Raw genomic sequence first — 20,483 nt, 5'->3', positions numbered from 1 at the left:
AGTCATTCACTACTCTCTATGCCCCACTCTCTATTCAGGACTACCCCCCCTTTCCTTGTGGTGCTGCAAAGGTCTGGGGTTCTCATACCCATCCCTACCCTACTTCCAACTGACTTGCAGTCCCATCCTTAAACTCTACATCAGCTTTCCTTGGCTTTGAAGACAAGGATTATGATAAATGTTCCTGATCAGTCCTCTGCCTGTCCTTTCCCCTGGCCTTCTCTCCAGCCAGTCTCCTCTTTTCTTTCAGGCTCAGATGTATGTTTTCCCTGATTTCCTAAAAAATGTCCTACCTCTTTTCCTTCAGGTCCTTCATATGCTGCTCCCACTCCCAGAAAGGGTCTTGCTACTTGTCACTTCTACTCATCTTTCACACTTGAGTTCAAACGCCATCTCCTGGGGAAAGGCTCTCCTGAGCCCCTAGCCTGGCTCAGGTCCCTGCTTGCAAGAGCTTCTGGAAGCCTGTACCTCTCTGTCATGTATCATTATGGCAATGACATAATTATACATACAATTGTCATGTAGTATATATTCCACTCTCTGGCATGTGAGCTTCCTGAGGATAGTAACTGTTCCTGCTTGTCCCCAGTTCTATTTTCACCATCTAGCTAACTTCCCTGCACATAATAGAATTCGTATTGAAATAAGCATTTAATGAATGAATGGATAAATGAGTGAATGAAGGCAAAGAGATGGGCAATCCTGGATGGGATGGAAGGGTAGGGGTGATCCATGGGGTAAGACCTCACCAAGATGATGGGGGTGGGGGTAGGGGGAGGCATAATGCGATCATACGGTTGTGGGAAACACTTTTATAGATTTCCTTTTGGAACTGGGAATCAATAAAAAATTTTCTTTCCCCAATCATGTAGCAGACTATCAATTATAGCAAAACTGGTGGGACTTACATTACTCTCATCAAAATCAACCTGTAACCAACTTTAGAAGCATACGGTAAAATAGTTTCAGCATGGAAGATGCAGATGTAACTAAATTCTTACCACACTAGCTTCCTGTTGAGAAACAATTAAGTACAGGCATCAAAAGGCACAGGCAAGAGGGGAAAGTTCAATTAGAGGAAGATGCTTTCATAAGCCAGTTAGAAAACAGGGAGATATTTTCACTCTTCCTCTGGAGGTTTTGGAAATCCTATTTACACAGCTGTGAAAGGCCAGCTCAAGCTTGGCTGAGTGGGCTAAGGTGAGTTCTGGGTCCAGTGACCCGGGTGAGGGCTCTGACAGTGACAGTGCTGGAGTCGGGTCTGTGCTCAGAGCGAGCTCCTGCACGGCAGTAGAATGTATGCAGACTTAGTCAACTTCATCTTGCCTCAGTTTACCTAAGAATACATTATGTACAAGTCCCTCCTCTTAGGGGTTCGTTACCCAATTTCGCCTATGAATAGAATGAAACAACTCCTCTGCTAAGTGCACTGCTGGGGTTTGGTGGGAGTATAGATCAGACACTGCCTCCTAGTCCCCACAACTGTCCTGAAACAGGGCATGGCAGGAAACATCTTTCTGGCTTGCAATGGTTCTGCTCTCAGTTTTCCCATACAGATACCATATGTGGTGAGGCTTTGCCTTAGGATCCTCCCTCCGAGGTTCTAGTGGTAGCTGAACGAAGGGGGTCCAAGGGGTAGGTGGTGGAGATGCTGTTTCATGTGGTACATGTCAGGGAGACAATCTCTTCTCACTGCTACTTGTCCCTGTGCATCTGGCATGTCACCTGCCAGGGCCACTGTGAAGTCCCCTGCTGCAGAGAGGAAAAGTGGGGAGCCATGTCTCTACATCTCTTCTGGAGGGGTCACATCGTATAGTGCAGTGGTCCCTGTGGGTGTGGGATCAGATCCCAACTCTGTTGATTACTAGCTGTGTGACTGAGCAAGTTCAGCCTCTTCATTTGTGAAATGAGGATAATAATATGTTACCTCACAAGCCTATTGTGAAAATTAAATGGGTAAAGATAGGTAAAGGCATTTAGAACAATGTCCAGCATATAGTAAGTGCTATACACATGGTAGCTGCTGTTACTTGACAGCAATGAGCTGGGTTAGTAGTGAGTATGTCTTGTTTTCTATCTCTGGTCAGGGATGCTACTGTTTCAGGCCTGCCTGGCACAAAATACATCAGATATCCTTATCATCATCTACTGTCACTCACACATTAGCATGACACTAGTTTTGAGTTTTTTATTTGGAAATATTGCCCAGTCAACAAAAATTTATTGAATACTTCTTCTGTGTCAGGTACTGTTTTGTACTTTGAGGACCCCACAATGAAAGTTCAGTGTATGTTTTGATGAAGTTGAGGCTGTAGTGGAAAAAATGGATACAAATACACACAGTCAGTGAGTTTCCATGGGACTGGGGCTGTTACATACAGAGAGGTTTAGGGGTAGCACAAAGAGAAGTGACCCTCAGGAACAGGGGTTCCAGGTTAATCTCTCCCAGAAGGTACCACTTTTACATTGCTGATAATCGTACATCTCAGAGCTTCAAGATCTTCATTATACCACTGTCATTTTATTTCTCTTGTGTATCTAGTGGGTCATTATATCTCTGAACATATATTAAAATAGACTGAATAGATTCAAGCAAGCTTTTACTGAGGCACTGTGCTAAGAGCTTTCATCCACATTAAATCATTTAACCAGTCCTCTATGAGGACGTCCAGATTTCTTCAGAAACCAAGATGCCAGATAGAATAATCTTTTGATGGATGGAGTCCATTACCAGTTTAGGCCATGAGCCTAGGTGATTGAAAAAGCATTAATCAGGCTATTGTCCTGGTGTTGCCACTCTCTCCAATTTTTAAACCTCCTGCTACTAATGGAGATATTATCTGACTCTCCTGATGATAAAAGAATTATCTCATCAAATCACCACATGGTTATCAGGATTGCAGCCTTGCTTTTTCACCAGTTCCAGAACATCACTTAATTTTTAAACTAGAGTATTGGCTGGTGTCCTTTGTGCTTTTGTGTATGCTTTGTTTTACCTCCAAAGACTTCTGGCTGTATGATTTGTATTTAAAGCTAGATGTCATGTGTGTGCATGGTGTGTGATAGACAGAGAAGGAGAACCTCGCCTCCCCTTTGTCTCCTTCTTCACCTGTCTTTATTTCACTCTGAGATCACCAAGTCAAACTCCGTTTGTAATTTACTTTCCAATCTGAGCTCTTAGAATTTCTCACCTAGTTCAAGCCCTCCCTGGAGATATGGAGAATAAAACAAGGTTGGTGGTGGGCTGTAGGGCTCCCCAGGTCCCTTCTGTGCAGTCCAATAGCAGAGAATGAGTCAGAATAGGCATGAGGCGGTCTCTCTGGCACGAACTCCAGGCCCATTTTAAATAACGCATCTAAATGTTAATGCACACTTAAGACAACAGTGCAGCTCATACTCTTCCCAAATTGATTCATTTTGCAGTGGGCCTGATGCAATTTACTCAGTATAAAAATGTCTCTGGCAGTTAGGGGAACAAAGGGGCAAAGCTGGCAGGCTACAGGGATGACAAACAAAGCAAGATGATGTGAAAACTGGGGCCAGAATTAAATTTCTTTCCGAATCAGACATTTTTGGGAATGTCAATAGCGAACAAGAAAGGCCTTCTTTGCCTGCAAGAAAAACTTGAGGATTCTCCATTCGGAAAAAAAAAAAAAAAAAAAAAAAAAAATCAAATAGTCTAAGGAATGGTTTTAGTGAAATGCTGCAGCAGCTTTCATGATTCCTAACAGTGTCAACTTAGGTGGCTGGGGTTCAAATGCAGAATAAAGCTAGTGAAATGGTTAGCCAGGCTATTAAGCCGCATCAGCAGGTGGAGGTTCCAGATAGCTGAAGAACAAGTCCCCTGGACCCCTTTGCTGTAAGAATCCCTCTGAACAATATGGCTCTGGCAAATATGCTGTAGAAGAGACTAAAATCACTTAGCCTGGGAAAACAAGTGAAGAAGAGATATAAAAACTATCCTCAAAGGGAAGACAGACTGCCTTGTTAGGAGAAAGTAAGCTTGCTCTGTATGACTCTAGAGGACAAATAGAGGATCAGCCAGATCACGGTGAATGAGGAGAAGGAACGATCATGTGTTGGGTACTCATATGATTCTAGGTGCTTTGTATGTATTATTATGGTACTACTTCATAGGGAAATTGTAGTATTAAATGAAATCATATGTCTTTGTATTAAGAACATGGTAAGTACTCTATACACATTGGCTCTCATTGTTAAAAGCATTATTTTCACAAAGATCCTACAAGGTAAGCAGGTATTACTATTGTCATTTTGTGTATAAAACACAAGAGGTTTGGAGATATTGAATAACTTTTTAGAGACAGTAATTACCTTTCCAAGGTTATAAAGCCAAGGGGCCATTAGCAAGTTCTACCTGGGAGCTACAGCTGCTCTACGATGGGGTGATCTGTTTTGCAAGTTGGTGAGCATTCTCCTGCTGGGGCCAGGCAAGTCAAAGCCAGGTGGGCTTTGGAAGAGCCTCTTGCATTGGCTTGGGGTAGGGGATAAGCAATTTGAATTCAATTACTTTTAAGGTTCATTTCTGCTTCATGATTCTGTGATTGAAATATTTTTCAAGCTCTGCTAGCTAGATTATGCCTTTAACCCATAAACAGTCATGTAGGAATGTGAAATTGGAGAGGCAGTCATGGATGAAGGCCAAGGACTAAGGACCTTGGACATATGATGAAATACAGGAGTTTTTATTTCCATCAGATTTCTGGCTTTGCCAACAACCACATTTTCTGGCTCATATCCCACACACAATGTAACCTGCTGCCACCAGCTCCCGGAACCCTGGAGACTGTCTGTAACAAGGTGGCAGAAGTTAAACAAGAAAGTTGTTAGACAAGTGAGGTTTTTTAGAAATGGAAGTCATCTGGGTCTACTGAGAGGATGAGCCAATGGTCACTAGGAAGCTCCCAGGGCAGGTGACCAGGCCACTGTGAGAACGGCTGGAAGACTCCAGACAGGGAAATCACTCTGAGGCCTGCAGTTGAACATCGAACAGGATGCCGATTAGAATTTCATGCAGTCACAGAGAAATTTTAGTTCTAAGACAGAGAAACAAAATCATGGAGGGAATCTTTAGGGAACAGTTGGACAGAATGTAATTGGAATTCATCTTAGATTATCTGAAAAGATAAAACACTCAACAGAAGTCAGTGTGGTTAAGTGGTGATGTAAAGGCTAGTAAACTAAGGAGAAGGAGGAATTGGGGGAAAATTACTAAGTAGAAGTCCTGACTGGAAGAACAGGAAATATGCAGGAAATAGCTCAGGAAATTGGAGGAACTAAAAGGCACACACAGACAGGTCAATCACCAAGCACGGGAACCATATCATTTCCGAGACTAACATAGGCCAGCAATTGATCGGCAGTGTAGGATGGTTAGGGCCACAAGTGGAGATAGCCCAGGCTGAAGACAGTCATTCTATTGAGGTCAGGCAGAAGGAAGTGAGCTGTTATGAAGAATAGAGATGGAATTTTGGTCAAGAGCATTCTAGATGCATTCTTAAAACCATGTGTCAAGTTTTCAAAGAGTTTCTGGTCCAATTAATTTGGGAATTTGTTCATTTCATAAGCATTTATTGACTGTGAGTCAAGTACTGTGCTAGGCACTGCAGCTACAGTGATAAATAGTGCCCATCTCTATTTTTGGGGTGCCCGATTGGTGAGGAAGACATGGAAAAGAACAAACATGGCCCAGTGCTGTGAGAACACTAATACAGATGTGCAGCAGGCAGCAAATGGTGGTGCAATCAGCTCTGTTCACAGAGGGTCTGGAGTCTCAAGAAAGGCTTTGTGGAAAAGGAGGTAGGAGATTCCTTCTTGGAGGAGAAGATGGATTGTTCTTGATGGTCGGGAAGGTGAGGGAAGGCAAGAGGGCTTGAACTGGTTTGCTTCACGGGGGGGCAACTGTGGGTAGTTTGATACAAATGAATCATGGGTCCAGAGAAATGGGGTGAGCCAGGCTCAAGAGGGGTGAGGCTTGATTGGTGGCTTCGAGTGCCATGCTAATGAACAGCTCACTTGATCCTGGGTTTCACAGAGACCCCCTAAAGGATTTGAGGCTGAAGATTAACAGCCCGTGATATTCACTTGTCAGTTCTCTCATCTGCGTCTTCCTTTGCTCCAATATGGGACTTTCTAATGCCCAGAAGTCACTGAGATGATCATTCTAGGACTGCAAGGAACGTTCCACAGAATGAATGGCACAGTGCAAAATACCAATCTGACTGTGGGTTCTCCTTCACACTACTTTTGGTGAATTGAAAGCCTGGATCACGTAGTGGGGCTAAGAAAAAAGCAGCCTGGCCCGCAGCTCTTTCCTTAGACTCCCATTATGTGTATGTCATTTGAGCTAAGTTGCCCTGTAGGGTGGAGCAAGGTCCCAGATCCTCAGGCAACCTGGTGCCCTTGGGTGAGTGATCTGAGGAAACATCTTTAGCCGCTGGCAATGGTAGGTCTCATGCCCTGGGCTCAGCCTGCTCTCTCAGTGGCCTCTCCTAGGGACCCTCCCTTTTCTTAACCACCACAAGACTTCCCCACTGGCAGGGGGAACACGATCAGTCATTGGAAAGGAGTGGGAACACTCATTCACTGAGCTTACTGATGTAAGATTCTCCCAGGAATAGACAGTGCACCAAATCTGTATGTAGACTTTGTGAATCCCTTTAAATTCAAAATCCCCAGGCTGCTATGGCTCTTAACTAAGGCTCTGAACCATAAGAGAATGCATTTCTGTAAAAGCCAGGAGTTTAGCCAGGCATATGTGTGTGGTTCTCTAAATAAAACAAAGAGGAAAAGGCAAACTTAGAAGCAGGCCAAGTAATGAGAAAGAAGGAGGTTTGCTTTGAGGCTGGGCATGAATGCAGAGGGGAACTGGGCTACTAAGAGGGTCATGGTGTTTCCTCACACTTGGGCCATCAGCTCCAGTTGCCTGGACAGTTTCCTTACAGCTCAAAGAGCTGACAATTCCATCACCCAATTCCATCTCCTCACCACAGACTTGGTTTTTGAAGGTGAAGGCAACCGGGTTGGAATGGAGCTTCAGGAGACAGGAGAGCTGAGGCCAGACTTTCTGGACAGACTCTCTCTGACCTTTGGCAGTGCCAGACATAAGTCTCAGGACTGCCTGCTCTCTGAAACAGGCTTCTTCTGTGCATCAAAGCCTTACAACTTTGCCCTTTATTGTGGACAGGAAGGATTGTATACACACCATAGAAAAATGCAGCTGGGTATTTATAAAGAATAAATAATTGTTAACAATGATAAATAAATAAGAATGCATCCTTAATTATCAGCTGGTAATAGGGTAGTTACCATCCATGGAGTGATGATTGGGAGCAGAGACAGTGGAGCTGGATTAGCTGGGCTCAGATCCAGTCTACTCCTTATAAGCTGTGCAACTCTAGGCAGGTTACTTAACTTCACTGAGCCTCAGCTTCCTCACTGTAAAAGAGGTAGTGCTAGTGCTTCCCTCATCAAGTGGTGGTACATATAATATTAGATCAGCTGACACATGTAAAGCACTTAGAACAATGCTGCCACCAGAGAGTAAGCATCAAGTGACTCTTCCTCTTTCTCTTCCTCATTATCATACAAATTACAGGAGATGAAGGAAGGGAGGCGAATTCCTACCTGGGATGCCAGGTCCTGTCCGGTCCCCCAGCTAGCAGCCTCATTCTCTCCCTATCTTTCATGTGTTGGCACTTAAGAGCCAACAGGGAGAGGACCCTGGGTGCCTGCTGACTGTGGGGAGAGACAAGCTGGTAACTGGTCACAAGGCTGCATGGTCAATGCTATTTGAGAAACCCTAAAAGGGCTTTTCAGAGGAGAGGACATTGCATGTGTAGGGGTTTCTGTAGTGGAAAAGGGGTTAGGGCAATCCACGAAGAATCCCCGCCCCCTATGGCTACTCTTCCTGCAAAGTGAGGAGTGAAGGGGCAACAGGCCAATCCTGGAGTCCTGGCTCATCCACTGAAACCCACTCATGCTGGGGTGAAAAATAGTTGCATGCACGGATTGTCCACATAGGTACTTGGAGTTTTCGGTGGGGAAGAAGATACTACCAGAGAGAAAGTAAAAGCAAGGGGAGTGCCTGCATTCAGAGGGAGGTCTTCTGGGTATTTGCAGCAGGACATTTGCTACAAGAAGAGGTAGTGGTGATTGTGGGACCCAGGAACGAAGCTCTGCTGTTTGAGGACTGCTTTTGTGGAGGGGGATGGGTTTTCTTGCCACATAAGCCAGTGGCCACAAACACATGAAAGTGAGGACTCCTAGAGCCAGGATAAGGAACCCCGGGCAGGATGGGGAGGAAGAAACCAAGAGAATCACATGGCCACCATCCACGATCTGTGTCCTCAGGCTGTCCTTCGCACACGTGCGCTGTGTGGAATGTCTTCCTCTCATCGTCCACCTGACACCCCTCACCCCTGCAGAGCCAGCTCAAGTGTTCTTCTCAGGGCCAGCTTGCCTGACAGCCACCAGCATTCCCATAGCATCCAGCACACAGCGCCCATTACACCCCTTTCCTTATGGCCTCATAACTGTGTCTTGTCGTCCAATTCCAAACCTCGTTCTGAGCTCCTTGGAGCCTGAATGAGCTTCCAGAGTCCAGCCAGTGCCTGGGACTGAGCATGACTCATAGACATTTGTTGACAGAACGCATACATGAACTATGAGTGAATTTCTTGATACCAGTGTTCTATCACTAAAATTCCTGCACCTGTTTTTACCATCTCCCTCCCCACTGGGAAATGGTGAGGCTCAGTAAACACTTCTGAGATGAGAAGCATCTGTTTCTATGCATTTTGACTTCTCTTTGTATGCAATATATATTTATCATTATGGGATTGGTCAAGATGCCATTCTGACAAGCCACGGGGTTACAGGTATTCACAGTTCTCTCATCGTCCTGGTGTTCAATCCATCAAATATCCAGGGCAGAGTGAGAAAGCAAAAGCAGCGGCTCAAAAGAGCCTCATGAGCTACAAGCCTTCAGCTGTCAAATCTCGAAGGTCAGAACTCGCAGAAGCTGATGGTCTTTTTTTTTTTTTTTGATGCCCATCAATGAAAGCAATCGTGAGTAAAAGTTGTACCTGCCAGGAAAGGAATTGTCCTTTGTACTTCATGGCAACCTTCACAGTTGAGGTGCATTTTGACAGCTGCTTCCTGAGCCCCAGGGAGGGTTACACATTTATCCCTGGGTGTGGGTGGAGGGCAGGGAGAAAATACTTTTCATCTTTCCATCAATTGGAGACTCTTCTGTGATCTTGAACGGGGCTTTAATTTTTAGACCCAGAGCTTAGGCTTTAAAAGAGTTGCATCCTAGAACTAGCTTCAATTGATATGGTATCCATCCACCTAACACAGAACCCCTACTATCTGCTAGGCAGTGTGCCAGACATTGCTAGCATAAAAAGGTGTGAAACCCAAAGTCTCCATCTTCAAGACCTGTGGGCCAGAATTAGATGACCAAATATCAGAAAAGCTCTCTTGAGAAGAGCTTTTCCTGATTGGATAAGAACAGCTCTTAGTTTCCTCAGAGCCAGGCATGATGCCAGGGCTCAACTGCAAGGCTGTCTTGGGAAAACAACATGAGAAAAGAAATGGACCCAGAAGATTTGTGTTTCCCTGTGTTACCCATAACTATAGGCAAATTATGGAAGCTCTCTGAGATTTGGTTTACTCATCTATAAAGGAGGTGAATAATATATATGGTACAGATCATAGTAAAGGTGAAATGAGTTGATAGATGTTGACTCACTTGGCAAACTGAATATGCACTGTACAGATAATTTACCATGAATATTTAACAACACAGTCTCTGCTTCTTGAGAACAAAAAGGAGGGCTGTGGCTCTGTTGTTTACCTGGGACCTAGATGAGAGTCAATACGTGAAGTACAAAGAGAACGGATGGACGGGTGGATGGATGGATCAATGGATGATAGATGGATGGATGGATCAATGGATGGATGGATGGGAGGATGGGATGGATGATGGAGGATGGATGGATGGATGGATGAATGGATGGATGGATGGATAGATGGATGGATGGATGGTATGGTAGATGGATGGATGGATGGATAGGTGGGTGGATAGGAGGATAAGATGGATGGATGGATGATGGGTAAATGGATGGTAGATGAACGGATGGATGGATGGATGAATGGATGGATGGATGGATGGCAGGATGGGATGGATGATGGATGATGGATGAATGGATGGATGGTATGGTAGATGGATGGATGGATAGGTAGGTGGATGGGAGGATGGGATGGATGGATGGATGGATGATGGATAGATGGATGATAGATGAATGGATGGATGGATAGATAAATGGAAGAATGGGATGGAGCTTCCTTCTGGCTATAAAATGTTTTGCTTCTCTAGTCCATCTGTATTCTCATTCCCCTGTGGCTTTGGAAGCCATAGTCCTTCTAGAGAGAGAATAATAGATGTGTTGAGAGTATATTCACCTGTGGAGACCAGAGACATTCATGACCTTGGATTCCTTCCAGCTACCCCAGCTCATGGGCTGCACAGGCAGGATTAGGCCACAGGTGGAAACCTTGTCACTAGCCTGTCCAATCATGAGTGGGAGAAAAATGGCTCTCCACCTTAAACACAAGTCCTCCCACATCTTTAAGCTTTCTTTTTTGCTTTTCTTCTTAGTGTTTAGTAAACGGTAACATAAAGCTACCTGCTTATGTGATCAACCAATTCAAGCTGAGATGTTAGAGCCATGATTCTTAACTTTTGGTGCACACCCAGAATCCCTGCAGGGCTTCCTAAAAATACACACGCTCATGGCCCACTCCAAGACAAGTAAAATCAGAATGGATCAAGATGAGACTCAATTATATAAATTTTGTAAAATGTGTGGCTCTGATTTGTATTACTAAAGCTTGTGACCTACCATGTTAATGGCCGAAGGTCCAGTTCATCTAAAGAGGACTAGCATTTTAGTAGTTGCTTCAATATTACTACTCAAAGTGGGGAGAAATATGGTAAATCCAGGCATACTCAGTGGGACTGGTACTTTGGGATCCATTTTGAAGAACACAAGTGGTTACTCTGAGAAGGAGGGGTGTGAAATCTGTAACCCTGGCTCTCTTCCTGCCCACTCTCCTATGACCCTGAGCAGCCTGAGAGAAGGGTGTCCCTTAGACAGACAGCCTGGGCCTGGGAGGCAGCGGGTAGGCACTATTAGCACCTGCTCTGCATGTTAATCTAATTTAAACCCACGACACCCCCGTGAGTGGCACAATTACTACCATTTTACAAAGATGAGGCTTATGGAGATTCTTAGACCTCAAGTCTCCCGCCCACTGTGTACTCAGAGAACCCCGAGCTACACGATTGTTCCTGTAACAAGGTGTCTGGGAAATATGCCCCTGACAAGCCTGGGTGTGAGTTTTAAGGCTTTTAAAAATTATCTTTGGAGCCTTTGAATGGCTCTCTCTTTTTAGTGTAAATCACCTAGACATTAAAGGCCTTATTGTATATTTATTAGTGTGTTATTCAGACCATGGGGGAAAAGAGAGAAGCTGACTCTATGAATGACTTTGAAAGTGAGAAAAAGCTGGGCCTGAAATTAAATCATTGTGACATTGCCACTTGAGGGCATCAATTTCAATAAATAATCACCTTTTTTATTTCTGATCTCATTTATCATGCAGGCAAGATTCGAGGAGAACTTTTGACCATGGAGTCTGAATGCCACAGGCTCTGATCTCCCCAGCTGTCAAGACTTGCCACTTTGCCCTGGGCTGACTGAAGTTCAACCCAGAGCAGCCTGGGAAAAGCAATCAGGTCCCTTTTCAGAAGCAAATGCCTGGTGGCATCTTTCCATAGGTGCCCTGTCCTGAGATCATCTCTCACTCAGCCTGTCTACTGACAGGAACATTCGGGGTTCTGTGCATTAATGGTGAAGGTATCAGTGGGCCAGAAGGGAGGTCCCTCTTTGTCCAGAGAGCAGGAGTCTGGGGTGGGGAGAATTACTTCCTGCTGCCCTACTCCTGGATGGCATCTGAGGATGGGTCGCTGGCATTGCTGGGACAGAAGAGTGGAGCAGAGGGCAGTCAGAACCTCCACTTTAGAAGGTAAGAAGCTACAGCTGCGCAATGCTGTGGTTGTCCATAACGATGCCACAAATTAGCGGCGGAATCAGGACTGAAACCACACCTCCTGATGGCCACAAATCAATATCTCTTTGAGTTAAATTACCTTGGCACATTTCCTATTAGGATTGTTACTAGTTTTAAAGCTGAGATCTTTGGTCAGAACTGATTGCCTTAAGTAAGTGCTGCAGCTGTATGGGTACCCAGCGTGAATGCAAATTTTTCTTCACTTGGGGGGGTGGCTGCAGATTTTAATCTAAGGGCAGTGAGTTTGAGGGTTTCCTGATGCAGCTGGGCAGCTGGGAAACAGACCCTTCCAGGGTGCCACTGTGGAGATGAGTCCTGGCTTTGCCACGAGCCTGCAGTTTTGTGTGTTTGTTAGTTTGGTTTTTGAGACAGGGTCTTGCTCTGTCACCCAGACTGGAGTATAGTGGCATGATCACAGTTTACTGCAGCCTCAACCTCTTGGGCTCAAGCAAGCCTCCTGCCTCAGCCTTATGAGTAGCTGGGATTACAGGCACGTAGCATCATGCCTGGCTAACTAAAAATATATATTTTTTTGTAGAGGTTGGGGATCTCACTATGTTGCCCAGGCTGGTCTTGAACTCTGGCCCCAAGTGATCCTCCCACCTTGGCCTCCCAAAGTGCTGGGATTAGGGGTGTGAGCCATTGTGCCGGGTCTGAGCCTGCAGTTTGACCTTCATCACATCACACCACATCATCACCCCCCTGGGCTTCACGTTCCCCATCAGGAAACCAACATGGAAAGGGGAGGAGATTAGACTCAAGTATCTTCCGGGTCTAGGGGTTGAGGTCCTGCAGAAAGGCAAGGCTTTGTGCTGAGAATTTCAGTTCACCACCACACTCTGGACTGAGTCTTATTTGTGCTTTAAAATGCCCTGACAGCTTACCTTGGTTCAAGCCTGAGTTTCCCTAATGACTTTCGGTTTAAAATATCTTTTCAAGTATTAGTAATTCAAATGATTGGCAATTTCTATCCCCTCGGGGCCCAATTCTTCCCTCCACACACTGTGTAGTTCTGGTCACACATAATAAAGTCCCCAGATACCCGTGGCTGTAGGAGAAAGCCATGTGCTTGGAGAGGAAACAAGACTGGAGGCGGCCTTCTGGGCAGGAGCCCTGGAGAGTGTCTCCTATAGCCTGACATGCCACCCACCCTCAAGCTTGCGTTCCTGCATCCAGGAGAACACCAATTGTACATAGACAATTGCTGCTGGATCGATCTTTCTAAGACACATCAGAACGGTAGTGTGGTGCAGTGGATGGCTCCCTAGCCGGCTGCTTCTGCCGGATCTGCCACTAGCGATCTTAGCTCAGCCTCTTAATAATATGAGCCTCAATTTTAAAACATTCACACAAGCACGTGCTGTTGCTATTCTGCTTGTGTCCTCCTTACTGGACTGGATGTTCCTTGAAAGCTGTGACTTTGTTGTCTTCGGCTGTGTCGTCTTTGGCACCTACTACACAAGAGGCACTGAATCCATGATGGTGAGATGAATGTTTGAACCAAAAAGGACCTAGCATTTATTAGTGCCAACTACAGCCAGGCACCGTGCGAGCCATTTTCCATATGCCATTTCACAACTCACCATTTTACATAGGTATTATCATATTCATTCAGTTCATGGGTACTTTATGGCCACTAATTTCTAACTAAGATGTCCTATGCCTACGTGACTGTGACCAGCTGGGCCTAGGCTGTTTGACAGCCCCTATTTCTCTGCTTCCTTGATTCTCTGGTCATTCTGGCTGGGCAGATGAGCAGGCTGGGCACTCACCTGTCTGCCCCCTGCGAGACTCTGGGCAAAGCCAAGCAGCCTTGGCCAACGTGGCCACTCATGCTCTGTGATTCATGAGACCTCATATACTCCGCTGCTCTCCAGGCGACTAGGAAGGGAGCAGCTGCTGTGCTTCTCCAACTGCCTTTCCCCTACCCTCCTGCCTCTGGGTGCTTCCAACCAGCCGGCTGCTCCCACCCCTCTGATGCACGACAGCCGGCACTGCCTGCTCACGACTCAGTGATTTCCGGGGAACTTGGTGGCGTCTGACTTGTCATTCCTCAGCCCACTCCTCTGAGTCAGGCTCTCCCCAGCCGACTTTATTATTACAACTTCCTCCCTCATTACTACAAACACGGAATGTTGTTTTCCAAATAGTGGTCCCCAAACCACCATCTCCTGTTATGAGAGGAAGCCAGCCCCATTCGTAATCATCACATTCGACATCACCATGATATCACTGTGTCCCCCTCACTGCTCTGAGCGCTATGCTAGTGAGGTCGTCTCTGACATTAAATGGAGTGAGCTTTCAGCAAGGCAAACTGCTGAGTACTGCAAATCCAAAGATTCTTGAGACTAGCAGTGACCCCATAATCAGAGAGCAGGCAAATCTCCATCCTTTGTGATCCCAAACTCTCAACAGTGCAAAGCTGGGCAAGTTTTGATTTGCTAGGCCAAATGCCCTGTTCCTTGCAGCTGGCCAAGGCACCCACGAGAGTAGCTCTGCGCTGCAGTGGACGGTCTATTGATTGTCCTTTCTGCTGCCACCTTCTACCTTCACCACACTGATCTCAAGGGAGGTGAGGAGGCTGGCCCAGGCATCTGTAATTTAAATGTGGAATCACTCCTGCTCTTCACTAAACTCCTCCATGGCTCTGCCAGGGCCAGGGGAAAACATCGCTGTACCTGAGATGCATGAAGCTTGGATCTAAGACGAAATCCCTGTATATGTACGCAGCCCCAGACAAAGCCATCAAGTCACTGAATTTGCCTCAGCTCAGTCCCAATTCCTTTCTCCTGCTCAACTCACACCCTCCAGATGACAGAGCAGCTCCTCTGGTGACAGAGGCATTGCCTTGGGAAGAGGGTAAGTTGGGTGGCCAGGTGGACCTTGAGGTAGGTGGCCATGGCACCATGTGGAGGGAAGGCTGCCCTTGAAGGCACTGACATCACATGCCCCAGGGCTCACTTGTCTTGAAAGGTCAAATAATCAAAATAATCACTCTCTCTTTTTTATTTTTTTGCAAGATTCTTTCATATTTCCCTTTCTCTTTCCCAACTCCACCCTTTCTCCCTAAGAGGCTTTAGGTTTCCTGGAAAGAGTCCAGTTTGGACCACGCCACTTCCTATTTCCTCTCTTTGCCTCAGTTTTCTCCTCCTTTAAGTGAGAATTCACTTGGTAGTTATGAGCATAGAAAGGTAAAGAGGGAAAAACTATTTGCAAGGCCCTATGGTCAGTCACACCCGAGGAGTTATGTTCCTGACTATGCTACACAGGGAAACAGGCCAGGCCACACAAGAAGGGCTGAAACCCCTCTGGCACCTTTTCTCACACTCGTGGGTATTCTCAGACTCCAACTCCACCTCTCCCAGCCACATCTGTGAATCCCCCCACCCTCCACCAGCATCACAAGGGACTGATGCCTGAGGGCTCAGCAGCCTCAAGCAACAATCCCTGGGCTCTGCCAGGCCTTGTGGGGAAGGAAGGAATGTGGAGAGTGATAAGTCAGAATATGCAACTCTCAGAATATGAGGCTGGGCAAATACCTATAGGATGGCACATAGCCCTGCTCTCAGATAAGAGGCCTTCCCATCCAGGCTCCTTACTGGAGAGAGAAGCCGTGCTGGAGGGAGGCTTGGCGCTAGAGGCCAGCTGGTCCCAAACAGGGGGGCAGTCCAGACACCTGCTATCCCACACTGATATCTGGTGAATAGAGCAAGAGTCCTTGGTAGCTGGGACCTTCTCAGCCAGCCCAAAGAGGTATTTCAGAGGCAAGAAGATGGATATGAGTTTAGGAATGTGGAGAGCATTCTTTTTGATGCCAAGATTTCATTCCTGATGAGACTGCAGCAGCTTGTAGTCCTTCTAAGTGCAACTAAATACAGATGGGTTAATGGCGGGGAGTAGGGAGAAGACTTTCAATAAATTACGAAGGAGGTCATTCAGCCTTACTGCCAAAGCAATAGACAGGATCCCTCCCCTGCACACCATGGGGATGGAGGATGGGTAGCAGTCATCGTCCAGGTAGGACCCTTCTGAAAAGATATTCTCTTAGAAGGAAGCCAAGTCTAAGCACAGCTAGACATTTGGGAATTTTCTCCTGTAAACAAGTCACAAAGAAGGATCCTTGTTGCTAAAGTAATCAGATCTGGGGTCCCTCAGTGCTGAGATCATAGGATGGTATTTATACTTACGGAATGAAAAAACAAAAGCCAGGCACAGAGGGGCCCTAGTTTAACTTTGCTTTCCAATGTCATGACTTGTAGAGCCCTGATGAATCACTGAGTAAGCAAGTAAGTATCTCCAGAAAGCTTAAAGGTTTCCACTGTCATATGCCTTGGTGGTTGTAGCACAAAGCTCTGTTCCAATCTCTACTGAATTACACTGGTGTAGTATCCATGACTAATCCTGCTCTGGGGTACCAAATTCCCATAGAACCTGCTTGGATGGCCAAAATATTTTGTCCTTTCCCTTCCTGCCCAGCTTCTGCTGGTAAAACCCAGTTTCTACCATATTAAATTACTTTCATTCTGGCCTTTTAACGTTTCTGTGGCTGTTTTCTTCTTGGCTCCATCTGAACATTGGGAAATGAATATCTTTAATACCCACTCATGAAATGCCCACTCTGGCAGCTGGTCGTCTGGCTTCTGGAAGGGCCACTAGCCAGGGCAGCCAGAGGTACCCACAAGTCAGTACCCAAGACACCATCTAAGGGATATTAGTAGTAATTGCTCAATCTGGACCTACCAATTCAAGGACAATCATGAGTTTGTAAGTAGATGTCACAGACTCTGGAAATGTGTAGCCAAAAGCCAAATCACCTTGTATAAAATCAATTTTGGACATGGAGAAGTACTTACCCATGCTTCCCTGGGGTGGGCATCAGGAGGATCTCTCTTGCAGCCTCGTTGTGGGGCAACAGCTGGGCGATGTACCTTCCAGAGGGCTGCAGGTGCCTGTGCACTGAGACGGCCAGCGTACAGTGCTCACTGCTGCTCCTCATCCATGGACTCAGGATGGTGTGCTTGGAGTCGGCTGAGGTGTTGAGGAGGAGAAAGGAGCCTGGAAAGAGACAGGGAAAATGAATCTGTAGATGTGTTCAGGTAAGACCAGCAGTAGCTCTGTGGCAAGACTTAGAGAAAAATAGCATCAAAATCAGAGATACTGGAGGCCATTATCTCCTTCTCTGCATGCACCCAGCCTTCTTCCTTTGCTCTGAGATTTTCTTTGTAAATAGTATAGCCTGATGCAGGTGGACAGTGGCTGGGCACATGGGCCTTATAGTCAGGCAGACCAAGGTTCTAACCTTAGCTCCCCTACTTCCTACTTCTGTGTCCTAGAGCCTTAGATTTTTCATCTGCAAACCAGGAATAAAAACATCTATTTCAAAAGACTCTTGTTCCTTGCCTTACTAGTTGAATGATCTTGGGAAAAGCATTAACTTTCCTAGGTTTCAGTTCCCTCCCTTGTAAAATGGGGTGAGAGGGTTGGCTGAACTCAATAATCTCTTAAGGTTCATTTCAGCTCTTGAGCCTATGAGTCATGTGAACTTGCAACTCTCCCCAGAAAAAGCTCTACAAATCCCCCCTGGTGTTGTGCCTGTGGCAGAGTTTCCCTCTGGAGCAAGCCAATCTTGATTCCAGTAGCACAGGCCAAATGACCTGCAAGAAACCCACACTCAAGGGGATTACTGTCAGTGTAAAAGCACACCACCATGATAGTGTTCCAGGCATTCCCTCTGATAAATTAATTTTACTTGCTGCACTTCTGCAATGAAGTTTTGGGCCATTAGATGCTGCTGCTTTTGCAGTAGAAATCTATTTCAACAAGATCCCTGACTTCCACAGTGGGAAGCAGCTAAGGAGTACTCAGTCTTCTTAAACTACTCCTGGTACTTCCAAGGTCTCCTTCTGCAGATAACCCAATTTCCCAAATAGGCAAATAAACTAGCAGCCTGCAATAAGTAATGGTGCAGATAAAAGAGGGGAATTCCTACCAAGGCAAAGCATTATTCCAAAGGAAAGTGTTCTTCCAGGAATTGGAGATTTCCAACTTTCTTAAAGTAAGTAAAAGCGACTTCTGATTTAAATCAGGATGAAGCACAAGACTGTGTCTGAGCTGGATCGAGAACGTGAACCCTCTGTACCGGTTGGGAAGTTTCAGCATGGCATATGGTCATGAGAAGTGCTCTACAACCATCAGTAAATAATCTCCATTATTACAGTATTTTGCAGTGGAGGAAATGTTCTTGTCTGGGCACAGAGGAAAAGAAAAGGGATTAGAACCAAAGACAAAGAATTGGGAAGATCATCTAATTCAGTTGCCTTGCTTTCCTAGAGAAGCAGACTGGAGATCCAGATAGGGAAATGACTTGTCCAAAGTCTTAGTTTGAAGGTTAAGACCAAACTGCAGATTTCTGGACTCCGAAGCAGTACTTTTCTCCTTTTATCTTTTTCACTGGCCCATTGTGTACTTCAGCCTGAAACATGGCCAAGGTACCTTGTGGCCAGAATGTACAACTTTGGAAGTCAGAGGGGCAGGAAGGTGAATGAGGGGCATATGGGCACCAGACCCAATCCATTTATTCGGTCCCTTCCTTACTCCTTTCTGCCCTCAGATTCCGTTTAATGGATGCCTATTTTGAGCAAACATCCAAGCACTGACTGGCTTTGCACTGAGGAGACGACGTGACAGACACAGTTGTGACCTTCAAGGAACTCCAGGTCTGGCAGGGGTGAAGAGATGTCTGCAAGAACTATCAGCACTAATAGAGATCATAAAGTCAGACAAACATCCAGGCAAAACATGTTGGGAGCCTTCAGGAGGGAGGAGACAGGAAGTCCAGGTGGGAAGATCCATAAAGAGGAAGACCCTTGAGCCAGGTCTTACAGGGAGAGAAAAACAAAGATACTGGCAGAATGGACTGTGCAGAAGTTGAAGGGAAGAGGAAAAAGGACAAAGGTAGATGATGTTTGGCTGCAGAGTAGGACACTGGAGAGAAAACTGAGAAATAAGGAAGGCTAGGGTGATAGGTGGTGTAACCAGACCATAGAGAGCATTGCTTCCTGGCTGAAGATTTCCAGTTTTATTTTGTGGATAATAGAGAGCCAGATATTTCAAGCAGGAGAATGGCACCATCCGAGTGATGCTGCAGGAGAACTGATCTGTTATGGTGGGGGCAAGAGGGAATTAATATTGACCCAACCTCATCTTGCACCACAAGTCCACACAAGGGCAAGAATGTGACTAAATACAAATTTGAAGTGTTTGCTATGTTACTGTTGTAAGCAAAGGCAATATGTCGAAGGTGGATGACTGGGGTTTCCAGTACTAGGGTAGTGTGTATCTGTGCAGAGCACATGAGGACCCTGGAAGTATCTTTGGGGACAGAGTCTTGCTCCAGACTCTTTGGGGGTATGGCCTGGGATTAGGATGAAGCCAGTCCCATGTCCAATAATAATTTACACATAAGGGAGCAGCAGCAACTGTGCCCTGGTCTGAGACCATTCTCTGATGTTCTCAAGTTGGCAGAATGTTGAGTAGAAACCAGGAGATTTTTGAGTTACTGAAGGGAAGAATGGGGGCAAAATAAAGAAGGTATCCCCGTTCTTCTTAGGAAGATTATACTTACGCACATGTGCACACGAACGAGAAGCTAAAAACATCCAGCTGAAGGTGTTGGGGTATTGTGACCAGGGACTCTTCGTGTGTCACTGATCCTCTCCACCCTTGGGTGTGGCCATGCATGTAAATTCTGTCCCTGTAATTTGGCACCTCAATAATGGAACTCTTTCAAAGCTGACTGAAAGATAGATTATTTTTCCAGTTCTAATATGTGAGATGATGTTTATATGAACCTTATTTTCCGCAACCTATCAATAAGCAACTGAGCTTAAAGTATTTTCACTGTCAGTGAAACTCTATAGTTGAGAGCTATCTCTTCATCAGCAGCTTTCCTCTACCAAAAATAAGGGGAAAAATACATTTCATAAGCTCCTTGGGATATTGTCAGTATAAATCTTTTAAAGTCAGTAAGAATTTATCTCTCCTCTCTCTCTTTTCCGTTTCCTATTTATTTTACTCAGGATAGCTTGGGGCTAGGCGAAGTCTCCTGGGATCCTTTCTAATTAAGAAGGATGGTCTAGCAGCACACAGACCTTCACCCAGTGTGGCCACAGGAGAGTGGAGAGGCAGATCAAAGAGCTCTGCTTATACAGTGCCATGACCATGTTTCTTTTATTATGCATCGTGTCAATATGTTTAATGATTAAATATGAAATGGTTATTTTTACCTCTGGTCACCAGTGTAGGAATGTGCTGCTCTCATCTCA

The 20,483-nt window shown here is 45.6% G+C and overlaps 1 long non-coding RNA gene across 1 annotated transcript in view; it reads right to left on the bottom strand.

Annotated features, from left to right (window-relative positions):
• Positions 1 to 2,174: 2,174 nt before the first annotated feature.
• LOC117062521 overlaps positions 2,175 to 20,483 on the bottom strand; it is a 156,014-nt gene continuing 137,705 nt past the window's right edge. Inside the window, exons 3-4 of the long non-coding RNA XR_004428415.1 lie at positions 17,013 to 17,214; positions 2,175 to 2,309 (exon numbers count right to left, since the gene is read on the bottom strand). This is a non-coding gene — a long non-coding RNA (uncharacterized LOC117062521). The remainder of the gene's footprint in view (positions 2,310 to 17,012; positions 17,215 to 20,483) is intronic.

This window comes from Trachypithecus francoisi, unplaced genomic scaffold (genome assembly GCF_009764315.1).
Source record: "Trachypithecus francoisi isolate TF-2019V2 unplaced genomic scaffold, Tfra_2.0 Lachesis_group17, whole genome shotgun sequence".
Classification (NCBI taxonomy): Eukaryota; Metazoa; Chordata; class Mammalia; order Primates; family Cercopithecidae; genus Trachypithecus; species Trachypithecus francoisi.
Note: the sequence above shows the minus strand (reverse complement) of the source record. Positions and strands in the feature narration are given on the sequence as shown.